Source organism: Chanodichthys erythropterus, chromosome 7, assembly GCF_024489055.1.
Source record: "Chanodichthys erythropterus isolate Z2021 chromosome 7, ASM2448905v1, whole genome shotgun sequence".
Classification (NCBI taxonomy): Eukaryota; Metazoa; Chordata; class Actinopteri; order Cypriniformes; family Xenocyprididae; genus Chanodichthys; species Chanodichthys erythropterus.
The window spans coordinates 29,897,688-29,910,315 of NC_090227.1; the positions used below are offsets into that span (position 1 = coordinate 29,897,688).

The 12,628-nt window shown below is 36.1% G+C and overlaps 1 protein-coding gene across 3 annotated transcripts in view; it reads right to left on the minus strand.

The window, feature by feature from the left end:
- The window catches only part of hipk2 (homeodomain interacting protein kinase 2), a 124,683-nt gene that overhangs the window by 50,594 nt on the left and 61,461 nt on the right, over positions 1-12,628 (minus strand). The window lies entirely within an intron of this gene.

Genomic DNA, 12,628 nt, shown 5'->3' on the forward strand with positions numbered 1-12,628 from the left:
TTGTAATTTGATGTATATGCATAAAACTTCTATTTTGCAGGCATTATATCCCTATAGTGATTTTCAGGTCTTAAAAAATTAATAAATCGGAAAGGCCTATACCTGCAGCTATCCAATATGGAGAAGCCATACAGTTAATTTATTTTTTATTTTTTAAACAATATACAACAAAAGCCAGTGTGAGAGTCAAAACGACATCTCAATGCAAAGAACCCTACCTTCCATTCTGTTAACTCTCATATAAGCATACATACTGATAATAAACAATCAGACGACAGGATGGGGTCGGAGATGATAAGAGATGACTTGTGGTATTTCCAGCTGTTCTAGGATCAAGGCTGTGACGTCTCATCTAAACACGCCAGAAAAGAATCCAGCCAGGTCAGGACAACACCCCAAAACCAAACACACAAATCTTGAGAGCTATGACAAAGCAAGACAAACTTAATAACAGTGAGCTGTGATCTGAACTATCCCCAGACATTCCTGAGCGCTTCGCTGCAACACACGGTGCAACGCTGTACATCTGACACGAGATTTGAGGACACAGAGACAGCAGCAGGTAGAGAAGACACAAAAGTGATCGAGCAGAGAGAGGATGAGCTGGATGGAAAGAATGAGACCGCGATGAAAGCCTTGTGAGGATGAAGAGGCTGTAAAGTTACAGTCTTAAGGCCAGAGGAGGACGCAATCTTATGTTTAAAAAAAAAAAAAAAAAAAAAAAAAAAAATGATAGATAGATAGAGGGCAACAACTGCTAATAAAACACTTGATAATCTAATATTGCAATTGTAAATTACTATTGCAAATATACATGTGTATATACACACACACACACACATAACACAAATATATATAATTATTCAAATATGAAAAAATTAAGTAATAATAAATAATCATTAATTTTTAGTTTAAAAATATACTGTATTTTCATACTCTGTGGGATTTGCTAGATTTGCTAAAATAAAGACTTGAGATTCCAATCCCGCCCCCAGATTCATCCGATTGGTCTGTTGTTTTAAAACAGACATTGATCTTCTGTGTACGAGTCATAAAGTGAGCTATTTTTAACTCGACACAGCATCTTAAAACTGTGCCGCACATGGCATGAGGTGCAGGAAATCCATCTGCCGCATGCATACAATGACCAACAGATTAAAAAAAGTGTGTGAACAACCCCTTTCACCGTTACATAATTACATAAGCCATGCACTTATGAAGGAACGAGAGAGACGGAGAGAGAAGGAGAGAAGAGAGAGAGAGAAAGTGTGGGAATATGGGCAGAGGAGAAAAAAAATGAAGAAGAACAGGGTGGTGGACGAGGGCGCCCTGGTCAAGAGACAGGAAATTAGTTGGTCTGTCTCATACCCCGGGACAGAGCTGGGTGCCAAGAGCACAGCTGCATTTCCTCTCTGCCCTCATCTCTCTCTCTCTATATTTCTCCCTATCCTTTCCCAGCTGCCAGCTGTAGTCTAGCTTAGTCATGGACAATATAATAAAACCACTGATGGATTTTTCTGTTTTCTTTCCCTCTTTATGAAGTTATGATTATCATATTACCCTTATTACTGAAAGCCTCAATCATGATAGCTTAAAACATACACATTAATGTATGAGCTTGTGTCTAAACCAATAGGAGATGGAGGCCACACATGTTGACACCTTGCCTTTGTCTTTCATAAATCATGTCATCCTGTATGTGCTGAGAAAATGATATTGCTCATGAGCTGGCTTTACTGTGGGGCATGAGTGCATTCATGTCAACAGTTTACATTTTATATGACATTTATGTTCATGGCAGATGGTTTCCTATCAAAGCAAACTGCTACATGTCCTTGAGGAAGATTGTGCCAATATTGCATCTGTGACAATTGCTCAAGCTAGAGTACAGATGCTAGTGTTTTACTTAATCTAGTGATTGTATTATTCATTTAACATGAAAATTAATGCATAACGTAAAGTTCAATTTGCTGTTAGCAAATTCTGCAGAATAGCACCAGAAATGCTGAAAGCAGTTAGTCAAAGACAGCGCTCAACATACAGCATTCATTCTACGAGAAAGAGAAAGAAAAGTCAAGAGGAAATTACAGAGAGACATCATCTGGGATTATTTCACATCATTAAATAATGCTATAAAAGCCAGATTTTTTTTATAATAGGTTTGCATGATGTACAAAATTAGTTTATTTAAGTCAAAAGTAATTAGTTTTAAGATTTGATACTTTAAAATTAAGACTTTAACTCAGCAAAGATGTATATATTAAAATTCACAGTAAAGACATTAATATTGTTACAAAAGATTTCAATTTTAAATAAATGATATTTTGTAAACTGTCTATTCATCAAAGAATCCTGATTTTTTTGTAAATATATCACATATTCCACAAACTGACCTAAACCGTTGAATGGTAGTGTATAAAGAACATAACCTTAAAACAACAAGAGTTTGTTATGGAAGCTTGTTTCCGCCAATGAATAAAAAAAATAAAAAAAGGTAATTGCGACTTTTTATCTCAGAATTCTGACTTTTTTTTCTCTCACAATTGCGAGTTCATATCTTGCAATTCTGACTTATTTTCTCAGAAACGCGAAATATAAACTCGCAATTGCAAGTTATAATGTCAGAATTGTGAGATATAAATATAAAGAAATAAAGTCAAAATTGCAAGATATAAACGTGCAATTTCAACTTTTTTTCCTCGCAATTCTGACTTTTTTCCTCACAATTGCAAGTTTATCTCTTGCAATTCTGACTTATTTTCTCAGAAATGCGAGATATAAACTCACAATTGCGAGAAATAAAGTCAGAATTGCGAGATATAAACTTGCAAGTCCTACTTTTTTTTTTCTCGCAATTCTGATTTTTTTCTTGCAATTGCGAGTTTATTTCTCACAATTCTGACATCTTTTCTCAGAATTGTGAAAAAAGATATCTAAAGTCAGAACTTTATATCTCAGTTCTGACTTTATAACATGCAATTGCGAGTTATAAAGTCAGAATGGCAAGATATAAACTTGCAATTCTTAAAAAAAAAAAGTCAAAATCGTAAACTCAGAGATGTAAAACCAGATATGTAAACTCGCAATTGCAAGAAAATGAATTACCTTTTTTATTTTTTATTCAGTGTCAGAAACAAGCTTCCACAGTTTGCATCTCTTTATTTTTATGCACTCATATCAGATAAAAAAAAAAAAAAATGCTAGGGTCAGTATTGTTCTTGCAGTGTGATTTAAACCATGTACTATAGTGCAATTCATAAAACGGGCAGGTCAATAGAGAGCAACTCCATTTTATTAACTCTCCAAAGCCAATTTGTCACATTTGCCGCTTGGCGATTGTTAATTTTGCACCCTGACTGTACCAATTGAGTGCAAAAATAAGATTAAACCAGAAACTATCATAAGAGTATCCTCCAGTAGACGACCACAGCACAGACACACAGTATCCCTTCCCTTCAACGGCTGCTTTTTTAATTGGACAGCCCAGCCATTCTAATCATAGGTGCTATTATTTACCCAGCTATCAATCTGAGCTCAGACCGGCTCGCTCTGCAGCATATAATGACTCAGATTGATTTCTCTGCGTGACATAAGATGAAATAACATCCACCGAACCCGTCCCCCATTCCCTACACCTCTGTGACCCTCCTCAAACACATCTACACCTCCTCTCCTTTTCAACATTCCCCTCATACAGCCTTCCATTTCTTACAACTCTTCTTTCTGCAACAGTCATTTCATCTGGAATTGACAGTTTAAAGATGAAAACTCTGTCACAATTCAGTCACCATCATGCTATTGCAAACCCTCATGGTTTTCTTCCAGATGGGAATTGATTAGAAAAGTGGGAATAGTTGAATCATGCACAACAAGAGGAGGAATGTGCATTAAAAAAGTAAAAGAGTCCTTTTTAATTTCATTATGACTCAATTATTCTCTTACAATCTGACTCTAGTCTGTCTAGACCTTGTTTTTTCTCCTATCATCTTCCTCCTCTCCATTCCTTTTTTTTTTTTTTTGCCCATCTGAATCTTTGACTCCCCTTGAAGGAAAAACACAGGTGGTTAAAGTTTTTCAAGCCTCTATTGACTGTAAATTTCCACTGCAACGCCTGTGGTATGTAGTATGTAGTGTAGTATGTCTGCTAACATTGGTCCATTACACACTGCCTGCATGAATTGAGAGACATAAAACACTCTCAGAATGTATGTTTGTGCATTGGGTGGGAGTTTCAGTTTGCTAGCTTCAACTCACACGTAACTCACGTAGCCAAATGCCTTTGCCTGTTTGCATGGCTATATCATCTATAAGAGAAGTCTGAGAGGAAAAAACATGTTTACATTTCAGATCGTGTCAGGGCAGGTAAGAAATGGGAAATCTAAACTGAGGATGTCATAACATGATATGCAGCATTCAGAGGGATCAAATATAATAATCTAAGAATTAAACCCACTCGGTTGACTACTAGTCACCCTCAGTGTTGATGATGGTATTGGCACTGGTTAATCTGATTAAAAATACCACATTTTTATATTTGGCAAAACCTTTTAAAGGGTTAGTTCACCCCAAAATGAAATTTCTGTCATAAATTACTTACCTTCATGTCGTTCCACACCCGTAAGACCTTTGTTCATCTTTGGAACACAAATTAAGATATTTTTGATGAAATACGAGGGGATTTTTTTTTTATCCTCCATTGAAAGCAATGAAATTTCCACATTCAATGTGCAGAAAAGTAGTAAAAACATCATTAAAATAGTCAACGTGACTACAGTGGTTCAACCTTAATGTTATAAAGCGACAAGAATATTTTTTTTTTTTGCAAAAACAAAAATTTATTCAACAAATTTGTCTCTCCCCTGTCATTCTGCTACACTATTTTTGTTGCTTCAAGGTTCTACATCTGAATGGCGGCTCAGTATTGGCCGACTCTGTTCACGTGAGCATCACGACACATATGTGTGATGCTGACGCAGGAGCCCGCCAATAATGAGCCGGTGTTCGGACATTAACACGGAAACTGGGCCAACTGCGTAGGAGACTGACAGGGAAGAGGAAAAATTGTTGAATAAAGTCATTATTTTTGTTTTGTTTTTGCGCACAAAAGTATTCTCATCGCTTCATAACATTAAGGTTGAACCACTGTAGTCACATTTAATATTTTAACAATATTTAATATTTTTTACAGCCTGATCTCACGGCAATATGTATGTCTTATTGCTAAATTGTAAGTATTTTATGTGCTGCCAAATTCGTATAAATTCGTACAAATGACCTACACCTAACCCCGCCCTTAAACCTACCCGTCACTGAGGTTTAGACAAATCGTATGAATTCGTCAGTGTTAATTTCGTTGACGAATACTTTGTCATAATTTTCGTCAACGACATTTTTTCACGGACGAAAACGAGACGATGACTAAATAAAAATGCATTTTGAATGACTAAAATTATGACTAAAATGTACTCTAATTTTCGTCAACGAATAAAAATGAGACAAAAATGAAAGAGAGGGACGATTTGGGAAGATATCTGTCAGGACTGCTGTCCTGTGTGGAAGATGCACACATTTAAAGTGTAACGTACTGATCGCGGGAAACCGCGGGAAATGCGGCGCTGTTGTACGCTCTACAGGCGCGTCCAGCAGCACTTCAGACTGCTTCGCAATTAATTAATAGTGCATATTTATGCCAAGCGATTGCTTATAAGCTAATGTTGATGAATTATGACAATGTTTACTACACAATATTTATATGGCAGTATGTTTCAGGCGGTTGTAAGAATGCAAATTTATCACCCTCATGAGCAGCCTGCTACAGTGCATACTGCAGACATTTATATTTCTGGTCATTATTGTTACACATTAAAATGTATTTAATTTGATTTCTGTTTAATTGATAGTAAACTACTGTATCTTCTGTCACAGGAAGGAAAGACTGAGAACATTATTTGACACATTATTCAATATATTTTACAAGTATAAGGGTTATTATAGTTAATAACTAAACCTAAAACCAAAGAAATCTTCATTACTTGAAATAAACATTAACTGAAATAATAATAAAAAATATTTCTAAGCTTTAGCTTAACCTGAGGTAATAAATAAAAACGTATAGACATTTAAAAGCAAAAACTAAAAGACATAAACACAAAAAATTACTAAAACTCTGAACTAAAATTACAATGAAAGCAGAAAAACTAAAATCTAATAAAAAAAAAAAATTAACGAAAACTGTAATAGTACCTCAATGATAAGTGTGTCAGTTTGGGCAATATCAGATGTACCAATATCAGTGCATAGGATCTGTGTATTGTTAGAAAAATGCTTGATGCATTACAAATTTAACTAAATTAGATTTTAGTTAACTAAATCAACTGTAGATTGTAATCTTATGATATTTAGTCGACTAAAACTAGACTAAAACTAAAACAATTTCCGATGACTAAAATATGACTAAAACTAAATGGCATTTTAGTCAAAAGACTACGACTAAAACTTGATAAAAATTTGCTGTCAAAATTAACACTGGAATTCGTATGAGTGAAGTTGTACGAATTTGTACGAATTAGCCACCTCGTAAAATACATACAAATTGGTCGTGAGATAGCATTGTTTTTACTACTTTTCTGGACACTGAATGTGGTAATTTCGTTGCTTTCAATGGATGATAAAAAACCCTCAGATTTCATCAAAATTTGTGTTCCGAAGATGAACGAAGGTTTTACAGGTTTGGAATGACATGAGGGTGAGAAATTAATGACAGAAATTAATTTTTGGGTGAACTAACCCTTTAATCCAACAGTACTCCAAGCTAATTGACATGCGTTTCATCGCTGGAAATTACTGATTTCAGTAAAAAAGTGTGCTGTAAAAAAATTCATGCAACCCCCAAAGAGCTCCCCCCCCCAAACACACAGATGCCAGTTTCAATTAGTTTCACAAAGCGTTTCTTCCACGGCTAGTGGGGGAGATGGGGAACTCATTACAGAATTCCTTTCCTCGCACTTTGAAATTTAGATTGGGAGCTTGGTCACGTCATTCCAGCAGAGGAGTGGACAAGAGAGGGAGAGAGAGAGAGAGAGAGACAGAGAGAGAGAGAGAGAGAGAGAAAAGAGGAAAGAGGAGAAACACAAGGAAGGGGAGATAACACTAAAAAAAAAAAAAAAAAAAAAAAAAAAAAAAAAAATGACAGAAAACATGGAAAATCATTAAAAGAAATTTGCTCTTTAATGGCGGGTTCTACTGTGGCAACTTACTCCCATCTAGAGTAAACAGAGCAGTGCAAGCTCATATTAAATAAATAAAAACTGTTTTAAGATAGATATTTAATTGCTCAGATTGTAATTGATTAAATAAATAAATAGTTTCTTTACATTCAGCCAGTAAGCATTTTAAATACATGATTTTTTTTGGCAATGCAGTTCTGGGCTAAATCTCTCGACACCTTCCTAACTGAATTGCAAAAAGTCATGTGACTAGTCACACTTCTATACTTCCTCTCCCTTGGGACCATCCGGTGCAAACACACCTGTTAGAAGCCACACACACCTGTTAGACACACACACTTACACACGTGCAACACAACAAAAGAAAAAACCTCCTAAGGCACCGCCGACATGTCTACAGCAAACCGAGGATGTTTCTTGACAATTACTGCTGCATTCCATTAAATCTGACCACTAAGCACTCATTGACCATGTGTGCTTATTTTAGTGGACAGTGAGGGTCACTCAGCAACTTGAGAACGGTTAATATCAGACCACACTCGGTTAGCAGCCCTAACAAAGTGTGACCGCATGTAGGGGAAGGATTCGTGTCTAATTACATGTGCGCACATCCGTCAATTTCTGCCATTCGTGCCTAATAATCAAGCAGTTCAATTAGCAGCACCGACTATAGAATCCCATCGCCGTGGTAACGTGTAGGAGGGGGGTGGCACGGGCACTCATGGGGGCCAGGGCTCCTAAGAGGCTGGCAGTGACACTTTAAATCCTTCCCACAATGCCATTCTAACATGTTAGCGACTGTTGCTAGGCCACTGATGGAGGTGTCATGTAAAAATGTGTGTTTGTGTGCACGTGGGGGTGGTGGGGATTCGATTCTCATTCTGATTTGTTCTATGCAAATTACATCAATCACAGGAAATGCCTAGGCCTCTGCATAAAGTTAATTGCAGTGGCAATAACAAAGGCCTGCCTTTGAGCAGGAGGCAAATTAAACATTAGTTTAGATTTTTTTTTTTCTTTCTTGGAACTGGTGGGATGTTCTAATTACAGAGAATGAACACATCAGCATTTTGCTGCATCGCACATTTTAGTTTAACAGCCAGAGCCTGGAAAACAACAATCTGGACGTTCCCGGGGTGGTGTGGTTTTTGTGTGCATGCAATGTGCACGAGTGTGAAGACGCCATGAGAATTGAGCGGTCTTATTAGCATGTCGACCTCTGACCCAAAAGATGACCGTGACACCTCCATTAGCATAATGGTCACACCGACAAGGCTGTTTTTTCCATGCTGAGAAAAGTTGGACATTTATTTCCTTCCTACAAGACCGTAAAAACTGTAAACTGGTTAAGTTACCCTATATACAGAGAAAAACTAATACATTTAATGTATTTTTAAAATAAAATACTGTTAAATTAATCTTTTTTTTTTGAAGTAAAAAGAACAAATCATCTTATAAATTTACAGTGAAAAGCCATACATTGACATTCCCAGAATTCCCTGTTACACTTCACATTTGATGGTTTTAATTTTATTATGTTTCTAGTTTTTTGTTATCAGTTATCTACATTAGATCTTGTTATATTGTTATATCTTATATTATTAAATGAATGTTTACTGCATTATTTTAGTGTCATGTGTGTTACCATGAAAGTGTTTTGTAATTGTGTGCATGACACTGTGTGCACTTTCAATATAATGTATTAGTATTGACTAGACTGGGTAAACCCAGCTTGATCTGCCGGCGATTTGATTTCACCCAGCAACTCTGGAAACCCGTACATTCATTTCTACTTTGTCTGTTACACTTTTGCAGGAACCAATCACAGACTGGCTTATCCACCTTGCTCGCTATTGGCGGGTATAACATGATGACGATAGAGAAGTGACGGCAATTCCTTTTAACCTCTCGACGATGCCGAATGACTTCTTTAGTTTAGCAAACAAATCACTCGAGTGGGTGTAAATACCACTCACTTTCATGTTTTTTTTTTCTTTTTCAGCACAACCTGCAAAAACTGCTCAATGCCATTGCTGCAAACTGCTGATCAATGCTACAAACCAATACAAACAAAACCTGTCTGGAGTTTTCGCGGCGCTTTGCAAAGTACGTCACCCGGATCGTTGATCTGATTGGTTGAAGGACTATCCAATTGCGTGAATAATGCTCACTGATCACGCCTCTTGTGCAGTAAAAAAAGTATAGCAAACTCTTCAGACCAATGTTCAATTTTAAATTGAGCTTGGTCTGGTGATAGCCAGACAAAGTATTTACTTCAGCTTGTGGAAAAGCTACTTGTGATGTGTTTTTTCTCTTTACCCCCAGTGACAAGTAATTTCACTCGGCGGCCATCTTTGAAACGCCTCTCGGGCATCCTGGGCATCATGCAATCTCTTTGAATGGGGAAACATCAAATTCTCCAAAAATTTTTCGCCAACCTTAAGATTAAATTTCATATTTGAAATCACCAATGAAATCTAACAACAACCGGCTCATAAATTTAGTTTCTAAATGCTCGAATCATGAAAAAAAACAAAAAAAAACAAAAAAAAAAAAACAGTATTTTTCAGGCTGGATCAAGCTAATGCGCAGACCTAAATGCGCGTCTCTTCGGAGGCGTGCGTCTGACTGTTTCTATAGAAACCGGTGATTCTAACGGCCGCTGAAGTGACGTAGTGACTTTACCAGTCGGCCATTGGCTCTTATTTAGAAGGCGGGACTTATTCCGCCATATTGCGCGTTACTCTTTCTCCCATTCAAAACAATACGAGTGACACGTCTTGTGTTATTCTATGGTCTTTGATGTCAGTATATGTTAAAAGTACAAAACATGACACGATCGATCAAAATAAAACAAAAATCGCAACATGGCTTGCGATTATCAAATCGCATTAGCTAGGATTGAATTAAATCAATGTAATAGCTGCGTGTTTCAGAGTGAATTGCACTGTTCTTTCACACACAAACAGCTCATGATCCAATGTTTTCAGTGTTTCAGAGTGTCTCAAATCGCAGTAAATGCTTCTCCACACAAACTCATCTCTGCAACGTAGTTTGGGTCGCTTATAATGGCACTTGGGAACAACAGGTGCCAACCATCTTCCCAAACTTGTAATGAGAATTGAAAAGGGTTATTTCCACTTTAGACATTCTACTAACTATAAGTAACTTTGCAACTACATGTCAACTAACTCTCATTAGATGACTATCTGCTGACACTTTAATGGAAAGACAATCTACTGACTACAAGTACTTTTTTGCCATTGTCCACACCCTAACACCTAACCCAAACCTACTGTTTCCCAACCCTGTTCCTGGAGGCACACCAACAGTACACATTTTGAATGCCTCCCCTATCTGGCCCATATATTTCTGGTCTTGGGATCTCTATTAACCAAATCAAGTGTGTGTGATTAGGAAGAGTTCTAAAATGTGTAGTGTTGGTCTGCCTATAGAACAGGGTTGGGAAACCCTACCCAAACCTAACAGTCTACTAAAACTCTAATGAGAGTTAGTTGACAAAAATTTACAGTACTAGTTTTATCTAGGTAACACCCCCATTATCGAATTATGAGGCAGAATAAATCATTCATGGCATTCTAATCTATGACACTGATAAATTGCTTATGAACAATGCTGCATCCACACCAATAAGTGTCAGTATAGAGTCCAAGACAACCAGCATGACATACACAGAAAACCATCAACTAATAGGTGACGTCGGCCATGCTTGTCAACCTGAATCCCAAAAAGCACAAGTTGAGTGACAGTGTTGCGTGTCTACAGTTTAATGCCCACACCCTTCTAATCTACTCATTCATCAATGTTAGGAGTGTACAATGACAGACAAATATTCTTGAGGATATAAAGTCTGTTATCATTTTCATTTACTTGACTGTTACAGCTTATGAATTTAAACAATGTGTCAAGAATTGAAAACAATTCAATGCATCACTAGGAACTTTTTCACAGAGAGTACAAAATATTAAAAAAATAAAATAAAAATAAATATCAACCTAGCCTCATTGTACAATAAGTTTGTATGCAAATATATTTTTTAATTTAGTGTCAAGCTGGTTTGTTAATGACAGGATTGGTTTCATATTTGGAGCAAATGTATATTAAAAGAAACACTAAAAGGTGTGTTTGAAAGAGCATACTACCATACTACTACTTTTAATATAAATTAACTTTTTATATCAAATGAAGTATGCTAGTATACTAGTTCACTGCAAAAGTAACGTTTTTGTTTCACTAGCTAAACCGACAGTGGTCCTGCACTTTATACTGACACCTATTGACGTGAATGTTAAATTACAGATACCATTGTAGAATGGTCCATTCACAGGCGTGTTTATCACCCAAGATTAGCTTTGGCTGGTCATTTTTCTGTGTTTTAAACATTTTGGAAAAGTACAATTTCTGTAGGAGTAAAATTTAATTGTGGAAAAAGTTACTGAGGCAAAATAAAACTCAAAGGAACAGTTTAACAGTTTTTGCACCGGTCTTTTCTACCCACTACCCAGCAGACCGAACAATCTTCAAGCACTGATGGTCGATGTATAATTTCTCAAGTCTCCACACAGAACTGAGTGTTCCTTTCTGTCGGTGCTGAGGGACATTACTAGCGCTTCACAGCCTGCATTTCTAAGTAAAAGGTCTTGGTAAAGCAGTAATGCATATAAACACATCAGCTTGAATAAAGTAATTATTGTCCACTGACTAATTGTTCTTTGGTCATGTATGACAGTATAGTAAGAAATATAATAATATACAATACCTTCAAAAGTTTGGGGTTGCTAACATTTTTTAATGTTTTTGAAAGATGTCCCTTATGTTCATTAAGGCTACATTTAATTGCTCAAAAATACAGTAAAAAAAGTAATATTGTGAAAACTTATTACAATTTTAAATAATGTTTTTTTTACTTGAATATATTTTAAAATGCACTTTATTCCTGTGATGGCAAAGCTGAATTTTCAGCAGCCATTCCTCCAGTCTTCAGTGTCACATGATCCTACAGAAATCATTCTAATATGCTTATTTGGTGCTCAAAAACATTTCCTATTATTATTAGTAAGTTGAAAACATCTTTTTCCAGGATTCTTTGATGAACAGCATTTATTTGAAACAGAAATATTAAAAATGTACTATATTTACTGTCACTTTTGATCAATTTGACGTATCCTTGCTGAAAAAACAATTAATTCCTTCAAACAAAACAAAACTTATCAACATGACCTCAACATTTTAGTTGTAGTGTAGGTTTGACTGTGGCATTATATCATTTGCCTCAATTTATTAAAAGATAGTTCACCCAAAAAATGAAAATTATGTCATCATTTATTCACCTTTATGTCATTCCAAACCTGTATGACTTACTTTCTTCTGCAGAACACAAA